This window comes from Symphalangus syndactylus, chromosome 14, assembly GCF_028878055.3.
Source record: "Symphalangus syndactylus isolate Jambi chromosome 14, NHGRI_mSymSyn1-v2.1_pri, whole genome shotgun sequence".
Lineage (NCBI taxonomy): Eukaryota > Metazoa > Chordata > Mammalia > Primates > Hylobatidae > Symphalangus > Symphalangus syndactylus.
The window spans coordinates 96,794,311-96,812,795 of record NC_072436.2 but is presented as its reverse complement, the minus strand read 5'-3'; the positions used below and the strand labels follow the sequence as shown (position 1 = coordinate 96,812,795).

Sequence of the window (18,485 nt, the reverse complement as noted above, 5' to 3'; positions counted from 1 at the left end):
AAGTCAACCAACTTGCATTTATTTCAGTGCCTCAATATAAAAATGAATGTTCTGTTTATGACTTAAGGTTCCTCATTTATTATGCCCAAATACACCTTCAGATTACTAGTATATTTGTGTGTGTGGGTGTATGTGTATTTTTATTATGTATTTATTTTTTGAGATGAAGTCTTGCTCTGTTGCCCACGCTGGGGTGCAGTGGTGCAATCTCGGCTCACTGTAGCCTCCACCTCCCAGTTCAAGCGATTCTCCTGCCTCAGCTTTCCAAGTAGCTGGGATTACAGGCCTGCGGCACCACGCCCAGCTAATTTTGTATTTTTCGTAGAGATGGGGTTTCACCATGTTGGCCAAGCTGGTCTCAAATGCCTGACCTCAGGTATCTGCCCACCTCAGCCTTCCAAAGTGCTGGGATTATAGGCATGAGCCACCGTGCCCGGCCTAGTTTCATTTTTAATGTATTTTTGTAACTCTGTTACTTTATCAAAATGCTGATATGCAAGAGAACTTGAATTTTTGGAACATATTAAATTTAGTACTGTAATTCAGACCAGATTCATTAAGTTGTTCAATATTTGGCCATTTATCTTAGATTTAAAAATAACCAAAAACAACCTTACTTGAATTTTAAAAAATTGTCTCTTGTAACTGGTTTTGTTTATATAATCTAACATTTTATTAAATCTTTGGTGGTTGCTAATCCTAAGCTTAAGGAAATTGAGTTTGTTTCTATTCAGCTGTTCTGGAGTGTTCTGAGTTGCAATGTGAAAGTGAAATAACTTTTTTTTTTTCTTTGAGACGGAATTTTGCTCTTGTTGCCCGGGCTGGAGTGCAATGGCGCAATCTTGGCGCACCACAACCTCCACCTCCCGGGTTCAAGCAATTCTCTTACCTCAGCCTCCCGAGTAGCTGGGATATTTTTAGTAGAGACAGGGTTTCTGCATGTTGATCAGGCTGATCTCTTAACTCCCGACCTTAGGTGATCCGCCCTCCTCAGCCTCCCAAAGTGCTGGAATTACAGGCGTGAGCCTCCGTGCCCGGCCATGAAATAATTTTTAGCTTAATATGTAAAATATATGTAGTCGTTTTCAGTTATGCCCCTCCCACCCTCCTTTTTAATAAACTCTAACTGTAGTTTGTAAGGGCAGGTTTGGAAAGATTAGTGATGATATTGACTTGCGTTATTGTTCTTACTCTACATGTTGAATCTTCTTCCCAGTGACATAGGTTTATATTTAAGTTTAGGTTACTCTTCAGTGTGCTTTTGCTTTGAGTTGCTTTTTCTGCTTATGTCTTTGCTTACTTGATTTTTAAGTACAGGGTGGCCCCCAAGTTTGTACACACAGGTGGATATACAGTAATTGTATATTGATGTTGTATTACAGAATATGAAAATAATATCTATGTTGGCCAGGGGCAATGGCTCACCCCTGTGATCACAGCACTTTGAGAGGCCAAGGTGGGCAGATCACGGAGTCAGGAGTTCGAGACCATCCTGGCCAACATGGTGAAACCCCGTTTCTACTAAAAATACAAAAATTAGCTGGGCATGGTGGTTTGTGCCTGTAGTCCCAGCTACTCGGGAGGCTGAGGCAGGAGAATTGCTTGAACCCAGGAGGCGGAGGTTGTAGTGAGCCAAGATTGCACCACTGCACTCCAGCCTGGCAATAGAGCGAGACTCCGTCTCAAAAAAAAAAAAAAAAAAATCTATATTTTCAGACCTTATGACCACCCTACAGAGGGCAGTTCATGTAGCTGTGTCTTTTTGTCTTTGTTCAGGTTTATATTGCCAAATTATGGAGTCAAGTATAAGGCATATTTGAATATAAAGGAGTAGTGATAATTATAGAGAACCGTCTGGAATCACATTGAACCTATGTTTTTAAGAGGACTGAAAGCAATCTCAAGGTAAAAATGAGTTTGATATTTAGTTGGTCGTCAGATACTTTGGCTAAAAAAAGTTCGGGAGATGTTAGACAGCAGTAGTTTCAGTTGTGTATTTGAAAGATGGTTAGAGAGGTTGTCCATATGGTAATGATATTGGTATTATTGTTTCTCAAATGTGGATGAGGTCTCTTCTCAACAGATTTAGGGAAATATTTCTGAATTGTTGCTACTCTGTGCTTGCAGGTAATGCTGTAGGATGCTTAGCACTGTTGATAAGTGTATAAAGTATAAGAAGCCTTTATACTTAGAGTGGGTTATATTTCTGGAAAAAGGAGGATAGTGATTGGGAACATTGACTCCAAAGTCATATTCTTGGATTTGAATCCCTGCTCCACCACATAGACAGGTTACCTACCCTAGGGTAGGTTACTTAATGTTTCTAAACTTCAGTTTTCTCATTTGTAAGGTGAGAGTGTTCATAAGATTGTTGGGTTGGGATAATCTATGTAAAGCTTTTAGCATAGAGACTGGCACATTATAATGGGTAACCTTTATTCACTGCTTTCTATTGCTGTTACTACTATTAATACTACTACTATTATACTACTAAATGATATATGGTAAGTTGAAAGAGTACTGAAATTTGGGAACAGAAGACCCTATTTGTGGTTCCCACTCAACCTTTTAATGGTTCTGTGGCATGTGTATTTATTCTTTCTAGGATTTAGTAGCCTTAACCTTCAATCTTAACATTTTTATCAGCGTTAAGGGAGAGGCCTGGACCATGTGATATCTTGATGTTCTTTTGACTCTAAAATCAAGAGTCCTGTTCTAAGATTCTCGTTTTCTACCAGAGCATGAGCCACATAAGGGCAATAACTGTTAGTTTTGTATGCTGATTCATCCATGTATCTATATTGTGTTCTACAAATATTACCTGAATAAATGAGTAAAAGCTAAACAGCATCTTCTAGGGAGAGGAAAGGAGTAGTGCAGAGGTCCCCAACCTTTTTGGCACCAGGGACCTGTTTGATGGAAGACAATTTTTTCCACGGATGGTGTGGGGGTTTCAGGATGATTCAAGCACGTTATATTTATTGTGCACTTTATTTCTATTATTATTACATTGTAATATTAAATGAAATAATTACACAATTTACCATAATATAGAATCAGTGGGAGCCCTGACCTTGTTTTCCTGCAACTAGATGGTCCCATCTGAGGGTAATAGGAGACAATGACTGATCATCAGGCATTAGATTCTTACAAGGAGTGCACAACCTAGACCCCTTGCATGCGCAGTTCACAGTAAGGTTTGCACTCCTGTAAGAATCTAATGCTGCTGCTGATGTGACAGGAGGTGGAGCTCAGGCAATAATGCCAGCCATGGGGAGCAGCAGTAGCTTCACTTGCTTGCCTACTGCTCACCTCCTGCTGTGCAGCCTGGTTCCTGAAGTCCATGGAGGGTACTGGTCTATGGCCTGGGGATTGGGGATTCCCGGATTTGTGGGTAGGAAGAGGGAAAAGGATGGTTGTTGAAAGTATGAACAAGCGGAGGTTGTGGTGAGCCGAGATCGTGCCACTGCACTCCAGCCTGGGTGACAGAGTGACACTCTGTCTCAAAATAAAATAAAATAAATAAATAAACACAAATTTCCTTCTATTCATTTTTGTTTAATCAATAAATATTGTCTGTGGGCATTAGTTGCTTTGGAGAACAATGATAATTCAAAGTATCTTGTGATTTTTGCCTTGTCCTCACTTTTAGAAATCACATGTTTAAAAAGAAAAACATGAGGGTCATGAACTTTTGGAGAATTTATTTTGGGTAGATTTTGATATTTAACCTTGAGGACTCTGGGGGAGACTTAGGACTACTTTAATATTGGGGGGAGAGTAACAAATTTAATAAATTATAAATCGTTTCATACTGGATTTTTTTGCTTTTTAATATGGAAAATTTTAATGCTGCAAAACATTATAGTAGTACACTGAGTGCCTGTATACCAGTCACCTAAATTCAACAGTATTTTGTATTTTTGCCTGTCTTAGTTCGGGCTACTGTAAAAGAATACCTCGGGTGGCCTATAAAAAACAGAAATGTATTTCTTACAGTTCTGAAAGCTGGCAAGTTCTAAGATGAAGGTGCTGGCAGATCTGGTGTCCGATGAGGGCTTTCTGGTTTGCACATGGCCATCTTGTGTGCTTACATGGTAGACAGAGCTAGAGAGCTCTTTGGGGTCCTTTTTGTAAGGGCACTAATAGTATTCATGAAGGCTCCAACCTGATGACCGAATTACCTTCCAAAGGCCCCACCTCATATCACATTGGGGGTTAGGATTTTAACATATAAATTGTGGGGGAGGAGTGGACGCAGATTCAATCCATAACATTGCCATATGAGCCATTTAGAAATTACAGAGATGTCATGTCACTTTACTCCTAAATACCTAAGTATGAATCTCCAAAAAATGATTTTCCTCTATACCTGCAAAATTATCTTACCTGACAAAATTAATTCCCCAATTCATCTGATCCACAATCCATATTCAGACTTCCCCAGTTGGATAAAAATAAGTCTTATGTAGCTTTCCCCCTGCAAACCAAGGTCTTTGAAAATTGTGCATTGCATCACATTTGTTATTGTGCCTCCATTCTCTTACAAATTTTTTTTTTTTTTTTTTTGAGATGGAGTTTCACTCTTGTTGCCCAGGCTGGAGTGCAATGGCGCAATCTCGGCTCACCACAACCTCCGTCTCCCGGGTTCAAGCGATTCTCAGGACTCAGCCTCCCAAGTAGCTGAGATTACAGGCATGCGCCACCACGCCTGGCTAATTTTGTATTTTTAGTAGAGACAGGGTTTCTCCACGTTGGTCAGGGTGGTCTTGAACTCATGACCTCAGGTGATCCACCTGCCTCGGTCTCCCAAAGTGCTGGGATTATAGGTGTGAGCCACCGCGCCTGGCCTTGTTCTCTTACAAATTTAAACACTCAAATGATTTTCTCTTTTTGAGGGTACCAATTATCTTGTAAAATGTCCTATATTCAGAATTCGTCTGATTATTTCTTTGAGATTTTGTTTAAAACTTAATTTGTCTTCTTAAACTATTAAGTTAGAGCTAATGACTGTTAAATTTAGGTTAACCATTTTGGCCAGGATAGGTTATAGGTGATGCTGCATTATGTTATATTTCATCAGAAGCACAAACTGCGTGGCTTTTTTTGTTTTGTTTTTTTGTTTGTTTTTTAGAGAGAGTCTCATTCTGTCACCCAGGCTGGAGTGCAGTGGTGCAGTCTCAGCTCATTGCAACCTCTGCCGCCCATGTTCAATCTATTGTCCTGCCTCAGCCTCCCGAGTAGCTGGGATTACAGGCGCCTGCCACTGCACCTGGATAATTTTTGTAGTTTTTTAGTAGAGATGGGGTTTCACCATCTTGGCCAGGCTGGTCTTGAACTCCTGACGTCGTGATTCACTTGCCTCTGCCTGCCAAAGTGTGGGGATTACAGGCATGAGCCACCATGCCTGGCCAGTGCCTGACTTTAACATTAGTAGTGGTGCTAAGTTTGATCACTGGGTTAAGGGTGGTGGTAACTGCTAGATGTCTCTATGGAGAAGGAACATTTTCTCATTTCTAATTATCAGATGCTCATGGCATATATCATTACTATGCAAATCCATTTCCCCTTCAGACTTTCACTTAATAGATTTACTGATACCTTTTTTAAAGGTGGATCTAGACAGGTGTCATCAAACTATAACCTGTCAGCCAAATTTGGCCTGCTGCTTCTTTTTGTAAAGTTTTATTGGAAGATAGCCATGCTCATTTGTCTATGGCAGCTTTCCCGTTACTAAAGCAGAGTTGAGTACTTGAGAGAGGAACCATATGGCCTTGCAAACCCAAAAATATTTACCCTTTTGACCTTAAAAGAGAAAGTTTGTTGATCCCTGATCTGTATGTTTTGTTCCCTTTTTCTCGTTGTAGTGGTATACAATTGGTATTTATATATTTGGTGTTTATATTTTTGGTGTTTACTGCATCTCCTGTACCCTGGTGTTATTCAAGGGATAACTGCTTTTAACATTGTTAAAATTGTGCAGTTACTGCTTCATTATGTCCTCCAAATCATAAAGTATACCCAGTTAGTGCTACACATGGTATGTAAAATCTTCTCTTAAAAGTTTGGAAATATTTCAGACATAGAGTTATAAATATTGAACAAAGAAGTACCCACCACCCAGCTTAGTTTAGGTAGTTGAAGCTCTTCTGTAATCTTCCTGAATTCCATCTCCTTTCTCTGCCACTATCCTAAATTTCATGCCTGCCTTACAGATATGATCTTCATACATGTATCTGTTTCTTTTTCTTTTTTTTGTTTTGAGACAGAGTTTCCTCTTGTTGCCCAGGCTGGAGTGCAGTGGCATGATCTTGGCTCAGTGCAGCCTCTGCCTTCAGGTTTTAAGCAATTCTTCTGCCTCAGCCTCCCGAGTAGCTGGGATTACAGGCACTTGCCACCATGCCCAGCTAATTTTTGTATTTTTAGTAGAGACGGGGGTCCCACCTTGTTGGCCAGGCTGGTCTCGAACTCCTGACCTCATGATCCGCCTGCCTTGGCCTCCCAAAGTGCTGGGATTACAGGCATGAGCCACTGCGCCTGGCCTACATGTATCTATTTTTAAATAGCATATAGTACTGTTTTAAGAGGCGTATGTACATGATCATATACAGAATTTTTTTTTTTTACAATTTGTTCTTGTCACTTAATATTTTTGCAGTTCTTTTTTTGTTCTAGTCCATTTTTTCCATAGTATTGCATATATATTGCATAGTATTCCATTGTATGATTAGAACAGTTCTTTTTTTTTTTTTTTTTTTTTTTTTTAATAAGACAGTCTGGCTCTGTTGCTCAGGCTAGAGTGCAGTGGCTCAATCTTGGCTCACTGCAGCCTTGCCCTCCCAGGCTCAAGTGATCGTCCCACCTCAGCCTCCCAAATACCTGGAACTACAGGCGTGCACCAACACATCTGGCTAATTTTTGTGTTTTTTTGTAGAGATAAGGTTTCACCATGTTGCCCAGGCTGGCATCTAATTCCTGAGCTCAAGTGATCCACCTCCTTTGGCCTCCTAAAGTGTTGTGATTACAGGCGTTAGCCACCACATGCAGCTAGAACACATTTTGTCTAGTCTTTTTTGGAAGGACATTTGGATTATTTTTGTAATTTTAATCAATGGTCTAAAACTATTTACATGCCATATATATATGCAAGAATTTCTCTAGGGAGTAAAATGGCTGAACTGTAGGCCATCCTTATCTTATATCCCTAACTAGATATTTCCAAAATTCTCTCCAGTGTTACTATACCAATTTGTACTCCTACCAGTGGTGTATTTTATATATATATGTTTTTTTTTTTTCTTTTTTTTGAGACAGAGTTTCGCTCTTGTTGCCCAGGCTGAGTGCAATGATGCAATCTTGGCTCATTGCAACCTCCACTTCCTGGGTTCAAGCGATACTCCTCTCTCAGCCTCCTGAAGTAGCTGGGATTGCAGGCACCTGCCACAACACGCAGCTAATTTTTTTGTATTTTTAGTAGAGATGGGGTTTCACCATGTTGGCCAGGGTGGTCTTGAACTCCTGACCTCAGGTAATCCTCCTGCCATGGCCTCCCAAAGTGCTGGATTACAGGCGTGAGCCACCGTGCCCAGCCAAAAGTTTCTGTTGTTTTAATTCAGTGCTGTCCTATATAAATATAATGTATTTTAAATTTTTCTAGTAGCCACATTAGTAAAAGAGAAATAGGCAAAGTTAATTTTAGTAATGTATTTTATTTAATCCAGTATTTCCAAAACGATTCAATATATAAACAATGAAGTTAATTAGATATTTTGCATTCTTTTAAAAAATATTAAATGATGTGATTGAGCTGTGTCCCCACCTAAGTCTCATCTTGAATTCCCAGGTGTTCTGAGAGGGACCCCATGGGAGGTAATTGAATCATGGGGACAGATCTTTCCTGTGCTGTTCTCATGATAATGAGTAAGTCTCATGAGATCTGATGGTTTTATAATGGGGAGCTTCCCTACACAAGCTCTCTCTTTGCCTGCTGCCATCTATGTAAGATGTGACCTGCTCCTCCTTGCCTTCAGCAGTGATCGTGAGGCCTCCCTGGCCACGTGGAGCTGAAAGTCCGTTAAACCTCTCTTTCTTTTGTAAATTGCCCAGTGTTGGGTATGTCTTATCAGCAGTGTGAAAAAGTACTAATAAATTAAATATTTAAAATCCATTGTGTATTTTACACTTACAGCAAGTCTCTATTTGCATTAGCCTCATTGAAAATTCTTACTAGCCCTGAGTGGTTAGTGGCTACTATACCAAACAGCAAAGCTCTGTATTCATGTCTGTGTTTGATACTGAGAGTCTCTCTCTCTCTTTTTTTTTTAATCTAAGGAGAGAGAAATGGTGTTTTATTTTGACTTTAATTTTGCATCTTCCTATTAGTTTTCCTAATGACAAAATAAAATCTTACAGGCATAAATATGGAATTACTTTGCCGTTAGAATGCAGGTGTTTATTTTGTTAATTGTGTTTAAGAGTTTTTAGATATTAGATAGATATTAGATTTAGATGTTAGTGTGTCTGTAAAATGATGGTGCTAATTAAAGACTTTAACCTGGCCGGGCATGGTGGCTCACGCCTGTAATCCCAGCACTTTGGGAGGCCGAGGCGAGTGGATCACCTGAGGTCGGAAGTTCAAGACCAGCCTGGTCAACATGGTGAAACTCCCTCTCTACTAAATGTACAAAAATTAGCTGGGTGTGGTGGCAGGTGCCTGTAATCCCAGCTACTCAGGAGGCTGAGGCAGGAGAATCGCTTGAACCTGGGAGGTAGAGGTTGCAGTGAGCCGAGATCGTACCATTGAGCCCCAATTTAATATTTCTGGGAATGTTGAAATAACTGACTAGGACATTCTTTCTCGAAGAAGGATCTTTTTTAATTACTTTTTTTTTTTGAGATGGTGTCTCACTCTGTTGCCCATGCTAGAGTGCAGGAGTGTGATCGTATCTCACTGCAGCCTTAAACTTCTGGGCTCAAGCTATCCTTCTGCCTCAGCTTTCCGAGGAGCTAGGACTACAGGCGTGGGGCTCCATGCCTGGCTAAGAAGTGTCTTTTAAGTTAACACATATTTTATTTAGTACCTGCTAGATGCCAAGGTCACGAATTAGGGTAGGAAAGGAGCTAAGAAGAGCAAAAATGTTAAAAGGAATCCAAATGATTTTATAGGAGTGGTAAGATGGTGGTAGGAAGAGTTGGGATGACATCAAGGAGGAGGAAGTGTTTTGTTTTGTTTTGTTTTGTTTTGGAGACAGGGACTTGCTCTTTTGCCCAGGCTGGAGTGCAGATCACAGCTCACTGCAGCCTCGATCTCCTAGGCTCAAGCAGTCATCCCACCCCAGCCTCCCAAGCAGCCGGGACCACAGATGTGTGTCACCATACCTGGCTAATTTTTAAATTGTTTGTGTAGACAGAGTCTCACAATGTTGCCCAAGCTGGTTGGTCTCCGACTCCTGTGCTCAAGTGATCTTCCTATTTTGGCCTCCAAAAGTGCTGGGATTACAGGCATGAGCCACCATACCCAGCCTAGGAAATATTATTTCACAGGCATCTTGAAGGATTTGTCTAGCTAAATAAAATAAAGTAGAAAAAACTGACTGTGAAGTGAGAATGACCATGATGAACTTGAGCTGTGTAGAGCCTAGGCATGACAAATTAGAGAAGGTTCTTGATAAGGGTGTAAAAAAAACCACTGCATCTTTTAGGGACATTTGAGGTGTGTTTTAGGGAAATCAAGCTCATGATAATCTGTAGGTGGATTAGAGGAAGATGAGATTGAAGTCAGGGAGATCCACTAGGAAGAAATTAGATAATCAATGCATTATGTGATGATGCTAAAATTAGGATGGTAGGATAAGAGAGACACAAGATTGATGGAACATTGTGATTTAGTGGTGGTTGAATATATATCAAAAGATTTATGGCTTCTGTCCTGGATTAATACTAGAGGAATGCTCTTACTAATACAAATAGGTAGGTAGGCATATGAAGGTGGCTTGGGTGCAGAGATGAAGTTTTTGATTATGTTATATTTGAAGAGAGATGTGGCACAGCCAAGCTTTATGTTTAAAATCTTGACTAAAATTCATCTGAGACGTTAGTGTAGACATAGCCTAAGCCATGAGATTGCATCAGAGGGCAGATACTGTGTTTTGGGTTGAAGGTTATTATCTTGGGACCCCACTTCCCTCTTTGAGAGGGTGCAGAAAAAAGAATAAAGGCAAGTGATTTGAGAGTGTTTTGGAAGTCAACACAAATGTTAAGAGTTTCCAGAATCGAGGACTTACCAATAGTTTGAAATGCCACAAAGTACCTTATTTTGAGAAGCCTCTTCTTAGGACTGATAGTTGGCTAATTCTACCATACAGGACATCAGTGTTTGAGCTGTTTGGTCAGGAATATTGGTGTTTTGGGTCCTGAAATGGCTGTATGTTATATCGTGAGAAACATTCTCTATGGACGATACTCCAGACATATGGGAAATACTAGTAATTTCTTTTTTTAAAATTTTTTTTTTTTTTTTTGAGACGGAGTCTCACTCTGTCGCCCAGGCTGGAGTGCAGTGGCGCAATCTCGGCTCACTGCAAGCTCCGTCTCCTGGGTTCACGCCATTCTCCTGCCTCAGCCTCCTGAGTAGTTGGGACTACAGGCACCCGCCACCGCGCCCGGCTAATTTTTTGTGTTTTTAGTAGAGACGGGGTTTCACTGTGGTCTCGATCTCCTGACCTCGTGATCCGCCCGCCTCGGCCTCCCAAAGTGCTGGGATTACAGGCTTGAGCCACCGTGCCTGGCTTTTAATTTTTATTTATTTTTTTTTGAGACAGTTTTGCTCTTGTTGCCCAGGCTGGAGTGCAATGGCATGATCTCGGCTCATCGCCACCTCCACCTCCCGGGTTCAAGTGATTCTCCTGCCTCAGCCTTCTGAGTAGCTGGGATTACAGGCATGCACCACCACACCCGGCTAATTTTTTGTATTTTTAGTAGAGATGGGGTTTCTCCATGTTGGTCAGGCTGGTCTCAAACTCCCCACCTCAGGTGATCCACCCGCCTCGGCCTCCCAAAGTGCTGGGATTACAGGAGTGAACCACCATGCCTGGCCAATACTAGTAATTTGTTATAATTACTTTGTTCTTGATTACCTTAATATTTAAGTTTTCTAATTGTGATTTGCTTTTCTTTTTTTACTTTTCTCTTTAGTTTGTTTTGAAATAATAGGTTACAGGTTTCCTCTGTTTAGTAGGCACTTTTTTCCTAGTATGTTTTCTTTGACTCTAGGGGCTTTATTTTTCGTATTTTTTTTCTTTCTTATGATTACTTTGTATAGAATTGGACCGTGATGTTTTCCTGAACTTTTAGGAAGATAGGGTGTGTGTGGATTTTTTTGTAATTTAGATTTTCTTCTTAGCAGTTTTTCTTTAGTGTAGAGCTTCGTCTAACAAGGGAGCGTTTATTTCAGAGTTTATAGGATCTCGATTGCTCCAGCACGATCAGATCTTATTGTATATTGGTCCTTTGCATGACGTCAGCAGTTGGGTCTTGCAGAATTCTCTTTCAGTTTTAGCTGTTACTAGATTATCCTGTCACACTTTTCAGTGAGTAGCTATTGGCGATGTTGGAGTTTCTCTCATCTCAGGATCTTCAGAAGCCTGGTTTCCTTTTGCTTCCTTTTGCACAAATGCTAATACCTCTTGGATCTTCTAACAGTTTGTAGCTTATGGGGGAATAATATCTTTGTTGTTGGATTTCTTTGTCTGGGGGAGGATATTAAAAACCTCTGCTGTGACCACCACTACCATCTTAAGACTGTCCATGTGCATGTTCTTAACTACTGTGTTGTATTACTTGCCAAGTGATATTCGATGAAATCTGGCCATTTAGATGAGGAATATCCACATTTTGCCTTGAACATTCTTCCCGTGTGATTTTGGAAACAAGTATCTGCACAGAGTAGGATAAGTAAGACAGAATAATAGGTGTTTAACTGGTTGGAGAGTCGGTCTCCAGAATCAAGTACAGCTGGATGCTGGGATACGGTTTACATAAGTTGTTAGGTAGGCCTGAATGACCTAAAACCAGAGAAAGCCAAAAGGCCTGCCTCCTCATCACCACCCAGTAAAGCCCAAAGCTTCAGCTTCTTTATTACTTAAGTACATTGAAGGGCATACTAGTGAGCCCCAGGAGGAAGGGAGAGAATTAGCCAGAGAGCTTTTTGACCCAATTGTGAGCCTGAGGATGAGATTTGGCTTTGGAATTGGACTGCATGGTTTAGTATCTTAGTTTTTTTTTTTCTTTTTTTCTTTTTTTTGAGACAGAGTCTCACTCTGTTGCCCAGGCTGGAGTGCAGTGGCGTGATCTCGGCTCACTGCAAGCTCCGCCTTCCGGGTTCACACCATTCTCCTGCCTCAGCCTCCCGAGTAGCTGGGACTACAGGCATCCGCCACTATGCCCAGGTAATTTTTTGTATCTTTATTAGAGATGGGGTTTCACCGTGTTAGCCAGTATGGTCTCGATCTCCTGACCTTGTGATCCGCCTGCCTCGGCCTCCCAAAGTGCTGGGATTACAGGCACGAGCCACTGTGCCCGGCCTAGTATCTTAGTTTTACCACTTGATAGTTATGTGTCTTTGGCAAGTTCTTAACCTCATTGTATGTTTCCTTATTTGTAATGTAGTGATTATAATAGTACCTTCCTCATAGGATTATTGTGAGGATTAAATGAGTTCATGCCTGTAAATACGTTGAAACAATTCTTAGCACATAGAAAATGTCTGCTGCTCTAGTAGGTATCCAGTGGTGGTTCTTTTTGATAGGACATTGACCTGTTAGCAGCATTTGACACAGTTCATCACTTCCTCCTCTGTAAGCACATTTTTCTTTGTTGTCAGGGGTACCACACTGTTGGTTTTCCTCCCACAACTCTGGTTGCTGATTCTCAGTAACTTTTACTGCATTTTTTTTTCATTTCTTGACCTTTAAATGATGGAGTGCTCAAGAACTTAGTTCTTTAGTGTCTTCTCTTTTTAAATTATGTTTACTCTGTTCTCAAGGAGTTTAAGTGGAGATTTAATTATCATATAAATTCCCCCAGATTTATGTCTTCATTCTTGATCCCACTCCTGAATGCTTTATTTCTAGATCCACCTTCCTGCAGTATCTCCACTGTACATGTAATAGGCATCTCTAACTGAACATGTTCAAAACTGACTACTTGATAGATTATGCCTCCCTTCTTCTCCCCTAAGTTGCTGTTGGCACAGACTAAATCAGGGATTCTTAAGCTGGAGCCCACAGACCCACATAGGGATCTATCAATAAAATTCAGGAGGATCATGTTTTTATTTTCACTAATCTCTAACTGAATTTTAACATTTTCTTCAATTATCAATGTAGTATAGCAATACTTTTTTATTTGTCTTCTTTAGAAGTCAGATATTTCTATATCATTTTATAGTTGTTGCAGGTATCTTAAAATATTAAACTCACCACTACTTCAGAATTATGACACTTATTAGATATTATTGTGTTAGTGAAGAAGACATGTATTACTATGCCAAGTTTTAAAAAATATTTTGATAACGACTTTAATATTATTGGGTTTTATAGTAATCCTAATTGTTGTATACATTTTATGCTTACCTGGCTTCTAACCTGTTTTGCCTGTTTTTACATTTCATTTAAATGGAATCATACATTGTATACTCTTTGATTTCTAGTTTCTTTCAGCATTGTTAATGAGATCCATCTAGGTTTCTGCCTATAGTTGTGTCTTGTAGAATTTGAAAAAGCATGACAAGTGACGTTAAATTAATTCCTCTTGTATGATACCTTGCCCTATGTTGAGAACTGCTACTTTAAAGTCAATTAAGTGGTAATTTTCTGTTTTTGATGTAGCCTGAATATATACTTTTCATAGGTCTGCATGTAGTTTGATTTTTAGAGCACACTGTACATATTCAGTGTGATCGATTTTTTTTCTCAGATTAAATTTGCAACTAAAGCAAAATACCACTGTCAACAAAGCTATTTCCGTTTTATGAACTATATTTTTCTTATTGAAAGGCTTAGAGAGGGATAAGTTATACTTTTGTTCTGAGTTTGAAATTTCTAGCTGAGCTTTTGATTTAGGACAAGAAAATCTAAATTATTCTTGTATCTGGGGTCTCTCACTTATGATTTCAGAGAATCTGATTTACTGAATAAATTTGTTTTTGTAATCTTGCTCTAATGTAGAGCTATAGTTTCCAGCTTTTGGAGAATTATTAAAAGTGACTAGCCTGTTTTTATCAGTAACATCTCCTTGCCATTGGACCTGGGTGTGGTCAATGCCAATGTTATTCAGCAATTATAATGAAAACTGTAAAATATCTCTTAAACAATTATTCAAGCCCTTTTGAATGTCAGTTATGATTTTGAAAATCTTAAGCGAATGCCACTGATACTACACTTCATCAGAATTGATTTGGAAGAGGGGAGGACTTAAATAATTTAATTCTGAAGATACTAAGAATTGGAAGAAAGGATGTGAGCTACATGTTCTGTTTCTGTGAGTTTACTGATGGGGTGGAGTTGTTTTTCTTTCGCTTCTCATTCAGGCAATTTAGGATTTGATGCAGGTTTTGTGAATCAGTATGTTCTGTAAGGTCCTGGAATGGTGTTAGTAGTATGTGACTTTTCAAGCATCTCTTCGAACATAAGCTGATTATTAGATTTTATTACTATCATTTATTTTAGCAATGTTTTATAATAATGAAAGCCATTAATCTATACATTGTCTAGGAACAGGCTGGAAGTGAAGAGTACTTGGCTATATCATAGAAATATTTCTTGGTAACACTTTGGAGTATATGTGGCATCAGTTAAATTTTGAAGATAGAAGCACATTATTTTAAGTATTTCATGTGTACAAGCTTTTTTTCTTTTGAGACAGGGTCTTGCTCTGTCATCCAGGCTGGAACGCAGTCATATCATCTCAGCTCACTGCATCCTCCACCTCCTGGGCTCAAGCAATCCTCCCACCTCAGCCTCCCAGGTAGCTGGGGCTACAGGCGCACACCACCATGCCCAGTTAATTTTTGAAGTTTTTTTTTATAGAGACAGGGTCTCACCATGTTGCCCAGGCTGGTCTCAAACTCCTGGACTCAGGCAGTCCACCTGCCTCAGCCTCCCAAAGTGCTGGGATTACAGGCATGAGCCATTGTGCCTGGCCTGATTTTTAACTAAAAGGTTTATACAACTATTTAATGATTTTTCATATAGACATTATCATTTGATTTTCTGTTATGAAATGTTAAAGGAATTTTCTGTGGTCTAGTTTTGTTGATGAGAAGTCTCATGCTATTTGGATTCTTCTTTTTGTGTAGATGACTTTCTAGCTCTACTCTTACCCCCAAAAGCTTAAATCAAATTTAATTGTAGTACAAAAAGCACATAATATAACATTACCATCTTAACCATTTTTAAGTGTACAGTTCATATCAGGCCATGGTTGCTGCAAAAACGAAAAATAAGCATACAGTTCAGTAGTGTTAAGTATATTCACGTTGTTGTGCAACAAATCTCCAGAACTTTTTCATCTTGCAAAACTGAAACTCTATGCCCATTAAACAACAGCTTCCCCTTTCCCCTTCTACCTCCAGTCCATGGTAACTATCACTCTCCTTTCTGTTTCTATGAATTTGACTGTTTTCGATACCCCATGTAAGTGGAATCATGTAGTATTTGTCTTTTTGTGACTGACGTGTTGTCCATGTTGTAGCATGTGACAGGATTTCCTTCACTTTTTTTTAAGGCTGAATAATAATTCATTCTATGTATATACTACATTTTGTTTATCCATTCGTTTGTCATTGGACATTTGGGTTGCTTCCACCTCTTGGCTGTTATGCATAATATGGGTACTACGATCATGGGTGTACAAACAGAAATGTCTCTTTGAGTTCCCACTCAATTTTTTTGGATACATACACAGAAGTGGCATTGCTGGATCATATGGTTGTTTTATTTATAATTTTTTGAAGAAGCGCCATACTGCTTCCAAAAGCTTTTAAGTTTCTTTTAATTCTTGGCCATCTGAAAGTCCATAATGATCTGTCTAAACATGGGATCTCTCCCTACTCTGCTTTTCCGCCAAGCAGTAGGCTTTGAGTCTGAGTATTGTATCTTCCCCTAGCTCTGAAAAATTATTTTTGTTTTATTGTTTCTTTGATAATTTCACTTCTTCTCTATTTCTGGAATATTCGGTCCAGCATTGCATTTCCTGGATTGAACCTCTGTGATGTTCACCTTTAAATTTTTTTTTTTTTTTTGAAACGGAATCTCGCTCTGTCGCCCAGGCTGGAGTGCAGTGGTGCGGTCTTGGCTCACTGCAAGCTCCGCCTCCCAGGTTCACGCCATTCTCCTGCCTCATCCTCCTGACTAGCTGGGACTACAGATGCCCGCCACCATGCCTGGCTAATTTTTTGTAATTTTATTAGAGACGGGGTTTCACCGTGTTAGCCAGGATGGTCTCAATCTCCTGACCTCGCCATCTGCCCACCTCGGCCTCCCAAAGTGCTAGGATTACAGGCATGAGCCACCCTGCCCAGCCTTCACCTTTAAATTTTTAAATTTGATACACAGTCCAGGAGATTGCTTTGGCTTAGTTTAACTTTCAAAAACCATCAAGAATTTTTGGGTTTTGTTTGTTTGTTTTTAAGAAGGGGGATGGATTGAGGCAGTCATGTTTAAATCTGAAAAGCTGTTTTTTTGTACTGTGTTCCATTTGTTAACATCCTGTTATTCTATGGAAGTCAGATGAAGTATCTTTTTGAATCTGAGGATTCTGATTTCTGATTTAAAAGAAAAAATCTTCTTTCATTTAGTTTTTTCCTGCACTTCTCCCAGTGTTTATCATGGCTATAGTGCTGCTGCGTTTTTCTTTCTTTCTCTTTCTTTCTTTCTTTTTCTTTCTTTCCTTCCTTCCTTCCTTTCCTTTCCTTTCCTTCTTTGTTTCTTCTTTCTTTCCTCTTTCTTTCTTTCTTTCTTTCTTTCTTTCTTTCTTTCTTTCTTTCTTTTCTTCTTGACAGGGTCTTGCTTTGTTGCTCAGGCTGGAGTACAACAGTACGATCATGGCTCACTGCAGCCTCAACCTCCCAGGCTTAGGCAGTCCACCCATCTCAGCCTCCTGAATTGGCTGGGATCACAGGCACGTGCCTACATGACTGGTTAATTTTTTAATTTGTCATACAGATGGGACTTTGCTATGTTCCCTGGGCTGGTCTTCAACTCCTGGCCTCAAGCAATCCTCCTGCCTCAGCCTTCCAAAGTGTTAGGATTACAGGCATGAGCCACTATGCCCAGTTTGCCTGCCTGCCTGCCTGCCTACCTGCCTTCCTTCCCTCCTTCCCTCCCCCTCCCCCTCCCCCTCTCCCACCCCCTCTTTTCTTTCTTTTACTGGGATCATATAGCAACAGAGGAAGCAAGATACAGAGGGGAGATGCCAACTTGGGTTTTTTGTTGTTGTTGTTTTTCTCCGAAGCACTTCAGCCTTGATCTCCTGGGCTCAGGTAATCTTCCCACCTCAGTCTCCCAGGTAGCTGGGACTACAGGCATGCCACCACCACACCTGGCTAATCTTTTTATATTTTTTATAGAGGTGAAGTTTCACCGTGTTGCCCAGGCTGGTCTTGAACTCCTGGGCTCAAGCAGTCCACCTACTTCAGCTTCCCAAAGTGGTGGGATTACAGGTGTGAGCCACCATGCCCAGCCATGCTGCCTTTCTTTCTTCACATGCCTCATTATCCTTAGCTGTTTATACTTATTCTTAAATATGAATAGAGAATTCATCTTAAGTTTCTTGAGAAAAGACAGAACACTTCTGCTTTTTGTCTGTATGAGAGGAGACTGGGGTTGATGATTCTCTATAACTTAGTTTCACCCTCATTCTTACTTGCAGGCATGATCCTATTTTACTACATCTGTGAACGTACTATGTCTGAGTTCTCGAACTGTCTAGGATTCCCTCCACAGTTCTAACTTGCTAAGCTGCTGGTCCTTCCGTTCTTTTTTATTTTTTATTTATTTATTTATTTTCGAGAGTCTCTGTTGCCAGGCTGGAGTGCAATGGCGCGATCTCAGCCCACTGCAACCCCTGCCTGCCAGGTTCAAGCAATTCTCCTGCCTCAGTCTCCCAAGTAGCTGGGATTACAGGTGCCCGTCACCACGCCCGGCTAACGTTTTGTGTTTTTAGTAGAGATGGGGTTTCGCCATGTTGGCCAGGCTGGTCTCGAACTCCTGACCTCAGTTTATCCACCTGCCTTTGGCCTCCCAAAGTGCTGGGATTACAGGCATGAGCCACCGTACCCTGCCCATTGTTTTTTATTGATCACTTCTTCTATCTGCTTTATGACTTCCAAAGGCTTTTGATATCTCTACCCGTTGATGGCATACCTCTCGCCCCCATTTCCTGCTCTTAATTTTTCATTGCTTCGTGTTTTACGCCTTTTTAAAATT

General features: G+C 40.2%; 1 protein-coding gene across 7 annotated transcripts in view; it reads left to right on the top strand.

Moving 5' to 3' along the window:
* The window catches only part of PPM1B (protein phosphatase, Mg2+/Mn2+ dependent 1B), a 68,090-nt gene that overhangs the window by 8,359 nt on the left and 41,246 nt on the right, over positions 1 to 18,485 (top strand). For 3 of the 7 annotated variants that reach the window (XM_063618082.1, XM_063618084.1, XM_063618083.1), the window contains exon 2: positions 12,309 to 12,446. The exons of 3 other annotated variants lie outside the window; for them this stretch is intronic. The gene's annotated coding sequence lies outside the window, so the exon portion shown is untranslated. Of the gene's footprint in view, positions 1 to 1,781; positions 1,906 to 12,308; positions 12,447 to 18,485 lie in introns of those variants that run through there. One more of the 7 variants, XM_063618081.1, reaches the window with a different exon arrangement.